The following is a 16169-nucleotide window of genomic DNA, read 5'->3' on the forward strand; positions in this document are numbered from 1 at the left end:
CCAACAGGCAGATCACTGTTAAGAAGGTAGTTGAAATGAACGGTACCATGAAATAAGTTGATCTACTTAGTATTTAGAGAATACTTCATTCAACAGCAGCAGAAAACACATTATTTCAATTTTCCATTGAATATTCACCAAGATAGACCACATTCTTTTACCACAAATACACTTTAACAAAAAGAATAGATACCATGCAAAATGCATTCTTAGGCCACAATAAAATTATATTAGAAACAATAACGGAAAGATATGTGGAAAATCCCGCAAATATGTGAAGATTAAGCAATACACTTCTAAATAACAGGTTGATCAAAGTAAAACTCTCAAAAGAAATTTTTAAAATATTTTGAACTACACAAAAATAAAAATATGACCTTAAATGTTGTGGGATACAGGAAAAGCAATGCCTAGATGGAAATATATAGCATTAAATTCATATATGAGAAAAGAAGAAAGATCCAAAATTAATTATCTAAGCTTCCACCTAGGAAACTGAAAATAAAGAACAATTTAATCCTAAAGCAAGAGAAAAAGTAATAACATTTGGAGTAGAAATCAATGAAGTTTAAACAGAAAGCCAATACAGAAATTCAACAAAGTACAAAGGTGGCTCTTTGGAAATATCAATAAAAGTAATAAGCCTCTATCCAGGCTGACTAGAAAAAAAAAAAGAGAGAGAAGACAAAAATTGTTGATACTGAAAATAAAAACAGAAGTTATCAATACTGATTTCTTAACCATTAAAAGGACAATAAAGTAGTATTACAAACAACTTTATGACAACAATGTTGGTAACTTATTTGAAATGGGCCAGCTCCTTGAAAACACAAACTACCAAAGCTCAACACAGCTGAAATAGGCATACGGAATAGGCTTGTATCTTTTAAAGAAATTGATTGATAAATTATTATCTTAAAAAAAAAAACAAAGCACCAATCTGGATGGCTTCATTGGTGATTTATCCCAACAATTTAAAGAAGAAATGATAGAAATACTTTCCAGTCTCTTCCAGAAAAGAGGAAACACTTGTTAACGTATTCAATAAGGCCAACATTACCCTAATACCAGAGCCAGGTAAAGACATTACAAGAAAAGAAAACTAAATCAATATATCTCCTGAACATCTATGTAGAAAAACTTCAAGCACACTATGAGCATATAAAAATGTACCACACAAAGTACATAAAAATTAGTGTTATCAATACCTATGAAATACCTTCCTTCTATAGTAAAAAGGTTAGTTTAACGTTAATATTGTAAATCACAAGAAAAATTAAAATCTCATTGTATTCAACAGTTTTAATCATATATGCTCAACATATTTTTCAGTATTTACAGCATGAAACTGCAGACCCTCATATATATTTAATATTCATAAATGGTGATTACGTGGCTCTTGAATAAATGAAATTCAACCACTCTGATTTTATTTACTAATCTCCAGTAGATAGCTTGATGAACAACAAACCACTCTAAATCTAAAATCCAAACCAAGATACAGGAAAAGCTAAAGAAAAGAATGGTACAAAATTGGATAAAATCTTTCTATATTACTGAGAATTGGTGATCCTAGTTATGAAACACTTATTTTCATGCTGCATCTACCTATTTGTCAAAGCTACTTGTCTCAAAGTAGCAGAGGAAAATAATTAAACTACCCATTTCACTGTGCTCAGTTTATTCAGTCATTATGGATGTCCCAAAAGCTGAATGAGTGTTATCATGAAACACTTCATTTGTAAAAAGGTCAACAAATTAATGATTATTAAAATAAACTTTTCTCAGAAATTAGATAATTGAGGCAATAATGACATGCTTATTTATTTTATTTTATTTATTTATTTTATTTATTTTTTATTTTTTTTGAGATAGAGTCTTGCTCTGTCACCCAGGCTGGAGTGCAGTGGTGCAATCTTGGCTCACTGCAAGCTCCGCCTCCTGGCTTCATGCCATTCTCCTGCCTCAGCCTCCCTGTAGCTGGGACTACAGGCGCCCGCCACCACGCCTGGCTGATTTTTTTTTTTTTTTTTTTTTTTTTTTTTTGGTATATTTAGTAGAGACAGAGTTTCACTGTGTTAGTCAGGATGGTCTTGATCTCCTGACCTCGTGATCCGCCCGCCTCAGCCTCCCAAAGTGCTGGGATTACAGGTGTGAGCCACCGCGACTGGCCGTGACATGCTTTTCTATTTGCTGATTCTTTGAATTGCCCTCTGCTTAGCTCAAATTCCTTGGTGCAGCTAAACTCATAACTCAAACATTTCTTCCTTCTTTAATTGCTTCAAGTTGCATCTGAGGCTACGCTGTGAAGAAGCATCATCCTGACACTGTCAACCCCACATAACTTAAAGGAGCAAATTATCACGGTCCCCCCCCCCCCCCCGCCGCCAGCTATCTAGACTATTTATTCACCAGTATGTCAGAGAGGCAGTGTCTGCTTTTAGGACACTTATGTCTTGTTTGAGTATCTGCCATTTGTCAGCACAGCCAACTGAGAGTGCCTAAGCTTTTACCTGACTGTATTAAATACACTTTAAAATAAATAATACATTTTTGAAAAGTTAAACTTAAGAGTCATTTATGATTTGTATTAGACATCTTCATTGACGTGTCATTTTATGTCTTTAAAATATGCTTCCATTTGTCAATGAAATATTAAAATGTATATGTTCTCTTTTATATAAATGATAATGTACATTTTAATACACTCAAATAGTTCATGGAAAAAAATGCCTTGATGGAAAGAATGAGAACTATGTCTCTTTCAGACAAAATTTATTTGAATTTAATAGGAAGAAAGTTTGATAGATAGAATACAAAGCATAATGACTCTGTATTAGTCTGTTCTCACACTGCTATAAGAAATGCCTGAGATGGGTAATTTATTAATATGAAGAAAAGAGGTTTAATTAGCTCACAGGTCTGCAGACTGTACAGGAAGCATGATGCTGGCATCTGCTCAGCTTCTGGGGAGGTTTCAGGAAACTTACAATCATTGCAGAAGATGAAGGGAAAACAGTCATGTCTTACATGGCTGGAACAGGAGCAAGAGAGAGGGAGGGGGAGTTGCTACACACTTTAAAACAACCTGATCTCCTGACAACTCACTCACTCAGCAGCAACCAGGGGATGGTCCCAACCTATTCATGAGATCTCTGCCCCCATGATCTAATGAACACCCACCAGGCCCCACCTCCAACACTGGGGATTACAATTTGACATGAGATTTGGTGGGAATGCAGATCCAAACCATATCAGATTCTTTCAGATTAAATTTATTTAAATATAAGCTAAGCCAACTCCTTTAAGTATTACAATGTAAGGTTTTAATGACATTAGTACCTAATTGTAATTGACTTAATTCTTTCTCTCTCTTCTTTCTCCCTTGTTTTCCCTCTCTCTCTCTCGGCTAAAGCTTGAGGATGTAGTAAAATGAATAGGATGTCGTTTGTCTATTTGGGTAGAATGACTGCAACTATCTGCAGGGACGATGCCTTCATAGGGCTCTGTATACTCAGGCTTAAATTTGTCTTTCAGAATCACAGTAGCACCTCACTCATTTTCAATAGACATCTTAGAGCTCTTCACCACCCCACTGGAGATGGTAACCTGCCTGAAATTCATTAAGGAAATGCCAGTCCTGAGGTGCCTCTTTCTAGAAGTCTTGTTTGTTTGTTTCCGCATGGAGGCATTATCTACTGATCTTATGCTTACATTTAGTTCTTGTTTAAATTTATTTTATTCTATTTAGCCCCCTTTAATATGCTATCTCAGAGGAATTTATGTCTTTTTTATTTATTACATCATCTCTCTAGTAACTTAGTTATTATTTACTTATATATTCTCTAACCTCATTTAATGAAATGTCTAGGACAGTTTCAGAAAAGAAAAGGCGTGCATTTTAGAGTAATTGCATTGTTTTCCTCTCAGAAGGCAATTGGTAGACATTGTATTCACCATAACCTCCCTATTGTTAACTCCTTCAGGACAGGTTCTGAATTCAATTCTTCATTATGTTTCCAGAATGTAGTACAGTGCATATCATATTTCGTGGTCATTAAATGTATTTTAATTAATTGGACCATGTTATCAAATCACTAATACAGCAGTAATAAAAGATGGCAATATATGCCCTACTTGAAGAGAGAACTCAACATGTATAGAGGTGAGCATTGGACTGATTTTCTTTTTTGACCAAAAAATAAAAGTTCAGGAATAGCATAGTTCCAGATTTAGACATTATATCAAAATGAATGGGGACAGTTGGTAATTTTATTTGGGAAACAATTAACAAATTAATCTAATTCAACACTGGTCCATATGTGATGTAAAAGATACCATACACATAGTTTGCACCTGTGAAAAACTGTGCAGCTGTTCAGTCGTCATAGTGATAGGGGGTTTGCTTATGGTCCTTCATTCTTTCAAGGTAATTCGCAGCTCCATTATGAATCAATGAACACAATATATTGAATCATTTTACCAAGACAGTGATATGCTCAATTAACAGAATAAAGGTTAATCAAAAGACCAAGATCACAGGTATGGCTGCCTCAAGTCCGAAATAAGTTTATTCCAGCTGAAAAAATGAGCACTTTACAGATACATTAATACATTCAAGATATCATGGAACCTACGAAGACTGGAATGCCACTTCCTAAAGTTCAATCATTTGAGGAACACTCCCTTCCTTCCTTCCTTCCTTCCTTCCTTCCTTCCTTCCTTCCTTCCTTCCTTCCTTCCTTCCTTCCTTCCTTCCTTCCTTCCTTCCTCTCTCTTTCTCTCTTTCTTCCTTTCTTCCTTCTTTTTTGACAGAATCTTGCTGTGTAGCACAGCCCATAATACAGTGGGGTGATCTCGGCTCACTGCAACCTCTGCCCTCCAGGTCCCAGTTCAAGCAATTCTCCTGTCTCAGCCTCCCATGCATTCTTATTAAAATATCTGTCTGTATGTACATAACCCTATCAAGAAGTAATATTTGCAATTTATTATTTTACTGCATATTTTTCTATAAAAGAAAGAAAATACTATATAGATGGAGTGGATGTCACTTTTGTCCTTCAGGACCAGTTGTTTTCAATTTCCCAAAAATAATTCCTGTTATGAATTTAGCGCCCATTGAGTGAGCCATCCCTATTGATACATATAGACATAGATTGTTCATTTTATCCATTCTCCTATTTGTGGACATAGCTTGTTCTCACTTTTTTTAAGTTTCAAGAACTGCTACAATGAATAGTTCCATAAATGTCTCCTGTTATACATGAGCAGCCTTTTCAAATGTGCTAAACACTGAAAAATTGTTCCAAAGTGGTTGTACCGAATTACCTCCCACCTGCAATGTATGAGATTTCCTTTTTCTCTAAAACTTCATCAAAATGTAGTGTTAACAGCATTTTAAAAATATTTTTTGTATGTCAATCTGATTATCGTGCAATGGTATTTCACTGTTTTTTAGATTTTCATTTCAATTACTTCAATTACTAGTAATGCAACTCTATTTTCATATACGTGATAGCCATTGCATTTCCTTTTTTCTAAATTGCCTTTTCAAGTGGTTCATTTTTCCATTAGGCAATTGTTTTCCACTTTGCTTTTTAATTGATTCTTGTCTACACTACATGTTGCAGATATCTTTTCTCAGAATGTAACTTGTCATTTTACTTGGCTTATGCCTTTTTTGGCAAAATCGTGTATATATTTTGCCATAGTCAAACATTTGTTTGTGCTGTGTTTTTCTTCATGACTTGTATTTCTAGGTCCTTATCTAGGGAATCTTTCCTACTCCAAGGTCATAAATATAATCTTTATTTTATTGCAACAGTTTTAAAGTTTATTTTCACATTTAAGAATTTGACCCCCTATGATTTTTCTTATGTTTGGTGTGAAACAAAGTTATATGTGTATATGTAGTTATATGTGTATATGTGTGTGTGTGTGTATATGTGTGTATATATATATATAAATATGTATATGTGTGTGTGTGTATATATACACATATAATAAAGCCGGTCACCTTAACATTTATTAAATGGCTTATCCTTTGCTGATGATTAAAATAATTCCTCAGTCATACATCAAATCCCTCATATACAATATCTGGCATTGGGCTCTCTAATGCTTTCCATTTTTAATTAAAACTACACTGATAAAATACTGTATTAATTATTATAGATATATACAAATGCTTGGGGAGGGCAAATCTCTTATGTTTATTTTTCTTCAAATTGATTTGTATGCTTTTATTCTTCTATATGCATTTTAGAATCAGTTTCCTTATTTTCAGGAAACATCTTGTAGACCTGTTGATTGGTGGGTTTCCTTACATCTATAGATATTTTGATGAGAAGCAACATTTGAAAATTACTGCTGCACCTTCTCATCACTGAACTTACCCAGTTACATAAAATGCAGTGGTGAACCAAGAAGGACCAGACCAGTCACTCTCCTGGTGAAGTTTGTGATCAAAGGGAGGAGACAAACAAGGCAGCAAACAATGTATGGAACATGAGTTGGCTACAGAGAAAGAGCCCAAGAAAGTGGACAGAGGATGCCAGGACAGAAAATAGCACTTTATGTGGGAAAGTAATTAGGGATGGCCTCACTGATCGTGTGACATTTGAACAGAGACCCAAGAAAGTCAGGAGTGTTTTGGGGACAGGCATTTTGAATAGAGGGAACCACCACTGCCAAGACTCTGAGACTCTAAGGTGGAAATTTCCTGGTTCTAGGAAGAGCAAAAAGGCTGAAAGGCTGCAGCAGGGTGAAGGGAGATGCAAACAAATGGTAGCTCAGTGGGTGAGGTCAGAACGGCAGTAGGGACTAGACCAGGGACCTCTTAGAAAGCCGTTATGGACTCTGCCTTTAATCTGAATGAGAAACGAAGACTGGCAAGTTTTGGATGGATCTAGCCTGTACTGTAAAAGGATTGCTGTGCCGCTGCTGGTGATGAGAACACACTGCAGAGGGGCACAGGCAGAAAGAAAGAGACTAACTGTGAAAGTAGCCCACTGATGACTTCATTTTATGTCCTTCAACAACAATTTCATAAAAATTCCTATGTTCTCCTACAACTTATGCTGGATGCTGTGCTTATAAACAAGATCTTTGTTTACAGTATATTTTCCATTTTGTTACAGCTGTTGTATGGAAATGTGCTTAAAAAAAAAAAAGAAAAGTTAACCTTGTAACCTGTAAGATTACTCGGCTCTTTTTATTTGCTCTAACAGATCATAAATTTTGCTCAGCTTTTTCAGGTATACCATCACAGCTTCTGGAAATAATAATGATCACTTAGTATCTTAGACATCTTCTTTCTCTTCCTTTTGCGTTTCACTTTGTATTAGTGTCAGTATTTTCCTTTTTTTGGGTGATTGTTTTATTTTTGTCTTTGTCTTACTTAGGTCCTCTGTTAATTTGACAAAATTGTGACCTTTTAAAGTTTCACTGATAATTATGCAGTTTGTTTCAAATTTTTAATAATTATCTTTTACCAGATTGAAGAAGTTCTTTCATCCTAATTTAATAAGAGTAAGTATCATAGGCAAATGTGAAATTTCATCAAATACTGTTTCTACACCTTTTGATGTGTTTATATGTTTTTCTGTTATAATTTGTCATTGTAGTGAATTACATTGATTTCTTTTTCTGATAATGAACCATTCTTATATTCCTAGGATAAATCTACTTGGCAATAATGTATATTTTAATACACTGTTTTGTGTGTTTTTTTAAAAGGAATTTTAGTTAATATATTTGTATTTATGTTTATAAATTCGATTTGACTGCAGTTTTCTTTACTTGTTTTGTCCTTGTTTAATTTTCATACCAAGTTCACACTTGCTTTATGAAATGAGTTAAGTTGATGACATCTAAAAAACACTTAAAAGAGATCTGTAAAGAGTAGAAATATTTTGCACCTTCAAGGACTGGCAATATTTATTTTGGATATTGTCTGGACCAAAGAAATTGATAATTTTTCTTTTCTTTTCTTTTTTGTCTTGTTCTGTCTTGTCTTTTTTTTTTTTTTTTCTTTTCTTTTCTTTTTTATTTTCAGACAGAGTCTCACTCTGTCACCCAGGCTGGAGTGCAGTGGCACATAATTTGGGTCCACTGAAACCTCCGCCTCCTGAGTTCAAGCAATTCTCTGCCTCAGCCTCCCCAGTAGCTGGGACTGCAGGTGCACCACCACACCCAGCTAATTTTTGTATTTTTAGTGGAGATGGGGTTTCACCTTGCTAGCCAGGCTGGTCTCGAATTCCTGACCTCAAGTGATCTACCTGCCTTTGCCTCCCAAAGTTCTGGGAATTCAGCTGTGAGCCATCGTGCCTGGCCAAATTGAAAATTTTTCTGTATTAGAATTGAGAATCCTTCGAAAGACACAAAAAAGAAAGTGAAACAACAAGCCAAAGATTAAGAGATGATATCTGCAACATGTATAACTGATACGGAACAACATCTAGAAAATACGTGAAATACTTCTTTAAAATTAAATTGAAAAGGTAATACAAGACATTAATAAGATCCAATACATTAATATAGCAATGTAATATAAGAGCAGACACTTTACAACACAGGAAATCCACATAGTCATTAAACATAAACAGATGCTGAGCTTATTAGTAATCAATAAAATGTAAATTATTACCACAATGATACCATTATACACTATCAGGTTGAGAAAATGTAATAGTGTGGCAATACTAAAGTTTGGGGGGAAACAGAAATTTTCACACACTACTTTTTGGAGTCAAATTATTTTGGCAAACAAACCTATGTATTCCAGTCCTAGGTACTGAATTTTTGGACACATATAACCAGAATAATACATAAAAATGTGCCTAGCAGCATTATTCTCAGTAGCCCCTAAACTGGAAACAAACCAAATGTCCATCAATAGCAGAATGCACAAGTAAATTAGGGCATTTTTCTATAATAGCATGATAGAAAGCAATGAAAATAAATGAGCTACGGTGACTCACAACTAGATGGCTGAATTTTAAATATGCAGTGTTGGGAGAAAGAAACCAGACACAAAAAAAGTGCATAGATTATAAATTCACTTATATAATATTCAAATACAGCCAAAACTAAATGTATTCTGTTGTGCCAATTTATTATTGCTCTGTGACTAATTCCCCCAAAATGGTGTGGCATACTTTATTATTTTACTGAGCCTGTGGGATTAGGGATAATGGCTTCTCTCTACCTCATAATGTTCAGAGCTTCAGTTCGGGAGACTTGCATAGCTGGAGTGTCTCAAATGGGTAGGAGCTGGAACCAACAGAAGGTTCTTCCTCCACATCTCCACGTGGGCTCCACTGGGACTCTTGGTCACAGTGCCTACAAGCAGCCCGCCGTGTTGACTGGACTTCTCACAACATGAGGACTGTTTCTGAGAGGGCGTTTATGGAGAGTGGGCAATTGAGGAGACTTGGGCAAAGGCTGCATAATGTTCAAAATCATATGGTGTCACTTCTGCCATACTGTACCAGTCAAAGAGGTCACAACCCTGTCAGATTCAAAAAGAAGGAACAGAAGCAAAATTCTCAGTACGGAGTGTTTCAGAGGATCTGACAATTCCAATAAAAAGTCTCCATCCCACATTGGATCCCCATCTCATTCTTCCTTCTTGAAGGCAAATGTCATTACTAGTTTTTTTTTTATTATTATTATTCCATTACCTGTTCATTCAAATATGTGTTATATCATTTTTCTTACCTAAATAGTATTATATGTACTTCCATGCCTTGTTTTATCTCCCATTATTACTGGGTTTAAACACTTGCAAATATCCCTTTTTAACCAAAATATCTTAGTATTCCACCAGTTAATAGAATCAAGCTAAACTTTAGTAACTTTATTTTCATTGTATTAATTTTAATTACCATCTACTTATGGCAGAGAAGAATTCCTTTATAATATATTTAGGTAAAATTTGAAAACTTGAGTCCATTTAAAGAAAAAACATAAAAGTCCGAAGGACATTCCAATCAAGATGGCCCTAGAATCACTGAAAGAATCATTAAATAATATAGTCAGGCTGCACACAGTGGCTCATGCCTGAAATTCAGCACTTTGGGAGGTCAAGGCAGGAGGATTGCTTGAACCAGGAGTTCAAGACAAGCCTGGGCAACATAGGGAGACTCTGTCTCTACAAAAAATTTAAAAATTAGCCAGACATAGCAGTGTATACCTGTGCTGCAAGCTACTTGGGAGGTTGAGGTAGGAGGATCACTTGGGCCCAGGAGATTGAAGTTGCAGTGAGTCGTGATCATACCACTGCACTCAACCTGGGCAATAGAACAAGATTCTGCCTCAAAAAAAAAAAAAAAAAAAAAAAAAAAAAAAAAAAAACAAAAACGGGGGGCGGGGATCTAATAAGCAATTATGAAAGAATGAATACAAGTGAACTGAGAGGATGTGCACTGCAAAAACAAACCTAAGTCTAGTGAATTATACACTGTAGATAGTACTTTTACTATGATTAGCTTTGTTTTTGTAAGATTTGGAATTAAATTTATGTAAGACAATAATGTGGAATTCAAAAGGGAAAAGCATAAAGGAGTAGTTAAAACATGGTAAGTTACTTATTTTCTGGAGAGAAGGATAAGAATACTGAAAACCTCATAAAGTTCTTAAACATTAATATTTAACAGCAAAACAAGCAGTAAATTTAGGCTCAAAATTAGCAAAGCATAGGAGAAGGCTGGTAGAACAAAACAACTATTAATACAATGCAAGAAGAAGGAAAAATGAGACAAAGAAATGAGATAAAAAAGACCTGGCATACAAAAACTACCAGATACACACAAGCAACATCAGTGTGCTCTTCTAAACATTGTTGTAATTGTAAAGCATTGCTCCAGATTCTTTGACACACTCCTTATTGAGAATTTTGCTTATATTCCTTCTTTTCTAACCTGACAGGGTTGTGACCTCTTTGGCTGGTACAGTATGGCAGAAGTGACACTATATGATTTTCAAGTTTATGCAGCCTTTGCCCAAGTCTCCTCAATTGCCCACTCTCCATAAACGCCCTCTCAGAAACAGTCTTCATGCTGTGAGAAGTCCAGTCAACATGGCGGGTTGCTTGTAGGCACTGTGACCAAGGGTCCCAGTGGAGCCCAGGTGGAGAAATAGGGGAAGAATCTTCTGTTGGTTCCAGCTCCTACCTGTTTGAGACATTCTAGCCATGCAAGTCTCCCAAACTGAAGCCCCGAACATTATGAGGTAGAGAGAAGCCGTAATGTAAACAATATATTTACATTACCTGTCCAGAATTACATTAAGTTACAAACAGGAAAAAGAAATTAGCATCAAACTAAGATGTTTATTGGCTTAATAAGGGAGTAGTGAAAAAGAATTGAACACTTAGTAAATTTCTCACTGCGATTCAATCCTATTTAATATTGCGTCTATGCACCATCTAAAATTATCTCGTGGTCAATGACAAATAGTCCACATTTCAGAAAACACTGTAGTAAGGAAAAAAATCTATTCAAAATTAACATTATTTTGCTCAAATAAAATATGCTTCTCTGTAACTGGCTCACGTACAAGAAATATTTCCCATTGAGAGGATCTAGCCCGTTGAGAATGCAATTATTCTGAAGATAGAGATGAATTCAAAATATTTAGAAGCCCTTGGCAAGAGTAATGCGAGAAGGACTATGAATCTTCCTGAAACCTTTTTCACCATAACTTTGACCATTTTCTCTTAGAATTTGTGATGTCTGTGAAAAATGCTGTACATTTTCTTAAGGGATTTTTGGTTGAATTCATATCTAAAGATGACTGAACTGGCTACAATCTAAAGACTGATAATAAAACATCCTAATGATCTTCATGAGATGAAATGTCTTCTTTTTTACTAAATGAGTACAGCCATTCAATAAAAAATGGATTAAAAGCATTGGTAAAATATTCCAGTTTCCTTTCTCTTTTAAAATACAGTTTATTTGACTCAGACTTACATTGTTTTTTATTACTCACATCTACTTTAGCAACTCTTATTTAAAATGTTCAATTTGTCTTCTCTTTCAAATTGACTTTCCGAGAGCTTTTGGTACTATGAACTCATTGTATGGTGAAATGTAGTCTGAAATAAGTCTCCTGATATTTTGCTTTAATTAGACAAGTAAATGCTAAAAGCTATGGCATAAAAGGCATCATTTGATGAGGTTCATGAATCCGAAGAAAGTCATTTTCTACAAAATGCGCCGCAGATCCAGCTCTGCTGGCATCCAGTTCTATGTCTCAACTTTCTATCTTTTCTTGCATTCACTGTTAGCTGTCCACAGATTCAAAGAATATTAGATCCTCAGAGATCACTTATTTTTTCCCTCTCATGTACAGAGACCCACAAAGGTTAAGTTACTTACTCAAAGTTACAGTGAGTCAATGGCAGAAATGAGAAAACTCATTATTTCCCACGACACTAAGCTCCTGGAACATGAGCAGTGCTCTGGCAGAGTACAGACGTCCTTTTGCAATGCCTCCAAATTCAATGTTCTCTAAGCTGTCTTTCCAACCATTTCCACATCATAACACACAAAGAAAATGATATAATATTTGTAGAGTACGCTGAGGTATAGAGATAAGCCTGTTTTCAGAGGCAACTGGCCTAGAGGGACCACAAAGGAATTGCTGTTCCCATACACCTGGAACCGATTTTCCAGGGCAAGGAGGCAGGAAGCCTTGCTCTGATGGAGGGTATACTTGACATCCACGTATCTTTGCTAACCCATTTACCATGTTGAGGATGAGTACCCTGGAATTAGTTCCCAAGGGGTTTGGGAAGGGAATGGGGAAAATGAAGGCCTATGTAGTTAGTAATACAAAGATGTTCTGGGGTTAGTAAATATCAGGCCACAGACACATTTTCTTTATTCATCTTTTTCTTTCCACTTTCAGAAAACTTCATCAAACAAAGGAGAAAGGCTCTCCATCCTGTTCCTTGCATATAGCAAGGCAATGTTCACCAGACACTATGCAGATCTTTCCTCTGAGACTTAGAACTGGCATAATCTTTAGTGTCTTTAAGCTTTTTATTTTTACTTTTTAATGTTTGGTCATTTTACCTTTTTAAAAATTAGCAAGTACATGATAATTTCTATCTAAATGTTTGGGTCTGTTAGCTTACAGGTCAAGAAAACGTAAGTATAAATGAAGAAAAGGTAAATGTACATATTTAGTGCTAGTTGGTTTATTTTCTATTAAAAAATGTCTATTCATTTTAGAAACATAGACAAGTAAAGGGGAGATGACTGATTAATCATTTCCCCTAATACAAATGTAATTAGCATATCAAATTATTTTTCTAGTTCTTTCACTATTTATGTGCATATTTTTAAAGTAGACCTGCCATTTAAAAATATTTTACATAATGATTTATAAGCTGCTTTTTTATGCCTTGAGAATATCTTTTCAGATTATTAGTTATTCTTGTGAGCACAGTGATTCTCAGTAATTTTTTTCTGTTCTATGTCTCCTGAAGATATCAAAACACTCCTATGAGTAACAGTGGATGACTACAATAGAGTTTTTTAGGGGGGAAGACAATCTCCCTCAACTTCCACATGGAATGCCAAAATCTGAAAATAAGAATATGAGGGGCCTAAGAGAGGTAGTCACCCATCCACCATGACATGTAAAATCATAAAAATAGATTTTCTTGGTTAATGCTTATAAGATTTCTTTCGCTGTTTCCTCTAAACGGCTTTGACTTACGTATCTTATATATAAATATATATTATATATGAATTTATGTTATATAGAAACATTATATAGATTTGTATATATTAATTTGTATTATATATAAATATATATGTATTTATAGTCATATATATTTCATAGAAAAGCAATTTTTAAATCAAAGCCTTTCCTTACCTGTTACTCTCAAAAACCTGATGACTGACTTAAGTTTGTTTATGTAGATTGATTTCAAATTGAAGATTAGCAAACAAAAATGCATAGTGATTTATACTTAGAGCATGTAAAATAAAGCATAGTAGCTATTTATATACCTACTCCCCGTTCTCAAGAAGTTTACAGTGATATCAAATGGGATATTCTGACTGCAGTAAAAAAAAGTCACAATTCAAAATGTCTTCCCCAAAACAACATTCATCTCATGTAACAAGAGGTCAAGATGACCCAGGCATGGCAGTCAAGACTCTGACTTGGCTTCCCTGTGGTTCTCTTCACTCAGCCTCCCTAGCTTGACAGTAAGGGGGCTGCAGTAAGCCCAGAGGTCAAATGCAGACAAAGAAACATGCAGAGGAAGAAAGGGGCTGAACCTTCTTCTCTTCCTTTCTTAGCCACGAGCAAGGCTTAACTGAAACCACTGCTTTTCCCCTTGTTCACTGGCCAGTCATCAATCTATTCCTAAGTTAACTCCTGGAAAAGGGTATAGAATTGCCAGGACATCTGAGATTTCTTTGGAGTGAAGCAGATACTGGAGAGCCCTCGCCAGAACAACCTATTTGGGAAGTTGAAGAAAACACACATGGAATTAAATGAAAGGCAGTATGTGATTAATAATGGGGATGCCTAAACCTGGCTAGTAATCAGAATTTTAAATAAATATTTAATAAGTACATCATCCTCTTAAAAATATGATTCAGTAGGTTTGGGGGTGAGGCCAGATATTTTTATTTTTTCAATCCCCAGATGACTCTGATTCTATATTATAATACAATAGCTATTCAACACCATAGTAGTTCTTTCAGCTCCTTAAAGAAGCATGCATATGTCATACAAGAGAGAAATTCTCACATTAAAAAGGGAACAAAAAATAACAACAAATATTCCAGGGTAGAATGCCATGCTTTCAGGCACAGTGGTGCATAAACATTACCAGCTACAAGGTGATCCTGGATATACTGCCAATTTCTCTTGAGTTCTCTGTCCTGGCCCAGAGATCAGCTCCCTTTATCACTCTCTGCAGGGTTTCTGGGCCTCTTCTCTATGTAATCCCCCTCCATCTGGTTGCCAACCTCTAGCTAAAGTTCGTGCCCCTACTGGCAGCCTGTTTTCACAAATCCTTAATTCTTGCTCTCTGGAGGCAGTGCTCATCTTGTCTGTGTATTAGAATCACCAGGAGAGTTTTTAAATATGGGCTGTAGACTTCCTGTTTCCGCTCTAACGTGCAAAGAATTTAACAGTCAGCACTGCTATCTTTACAGCAAGAAAAAGAGGTAAAAATGGAAAATCGGTGACTTTCCTTGGATCCATCAGAGGACTGAGGTTGCTGCACAAACTACCATCCCAAAACCTGGAGAGAGGGGCACATCCAGAGAGATGCAACAACTCAGATCTCCTTTTCCAAAAACCGCTGGAGCTATCAGTCAATAGGAAAAGGTAATTTGGATAGACTCCTGGAAGCTGAGTGTGGACTAGCATAAGGCTGAGTCATTTCTGGAGCTGCAGTCTGAATGATGTACCACACTTTCATGGGCTTTTACTCTAGAAAGCCCACCAGGTTCTCATAGTGCAGATCACAGTAGGATACTTAAGTGTCTCTGACAGAAGAGAGAGAGTAACCACTGGGAAACGCTCCCAAAGATTTACCCATTAAAAAGGCCTACTCTAGGTAGGGCGCGGTGGCTCACGCCTGTAATCCCAGCACCTTGGGAGGCCGAGGAGGGCGGATCACGAGGTCAGGAGATCGAGACCATCCTGGCTAATACGGTGAAACCCCGTCTCTACTAAAAAATACAAAAAACTAGCCGGGCGAGGTGGCGGGAGCCTGTAGTCCCAGCTACTCGGGAGGCTGAGGCAGGAGAATGGCGTGAACCGGGAGGCAGAGCTTGCAGTGAGCGGAGATCATGCCACTGCACTCCAGCCTGGGAGACAGAGGGAGACTCTGTCTCAAAAAAAAAAAAAAAAAAAAAAAAAAAAAAAAAAAAAAAAAAAAGCCTTCTCTGCACAGGAAAGGGCTTTGCTAGGGCATAATTCTGAAATTTTATCTCAGCTGAGGAGAGGAATTCTTCCCTACTTTATCCTCCTCTAGCCTTTCTGTATCACTTAAAAGTGATACCTTCCACACAGCCAACTAATCAAAAAAGAAATACATAGTAATTGTATACATAGAATACATAGTTAATACGCTCAGTATTTCATGGAAATAGATAAAAATTCTGCTGCCAGGGAAGAGACTGGGTGTT

Source organism: Rhinopithecus roxellana, chromosome 18 (assembly GCF_007565055.1).
Source record: "Rhinopithecus roxellana isolate Shanxi Qingling chromosome 18, ASM756505v1, whole genome shotgun sequence".
Lineage (NCBI taxonomy): Eukaryota > Metazoa > Chordata > Mammalia > Primates > Cercopithecidae > Rhinopithecus > Rhinopithecus roxellana.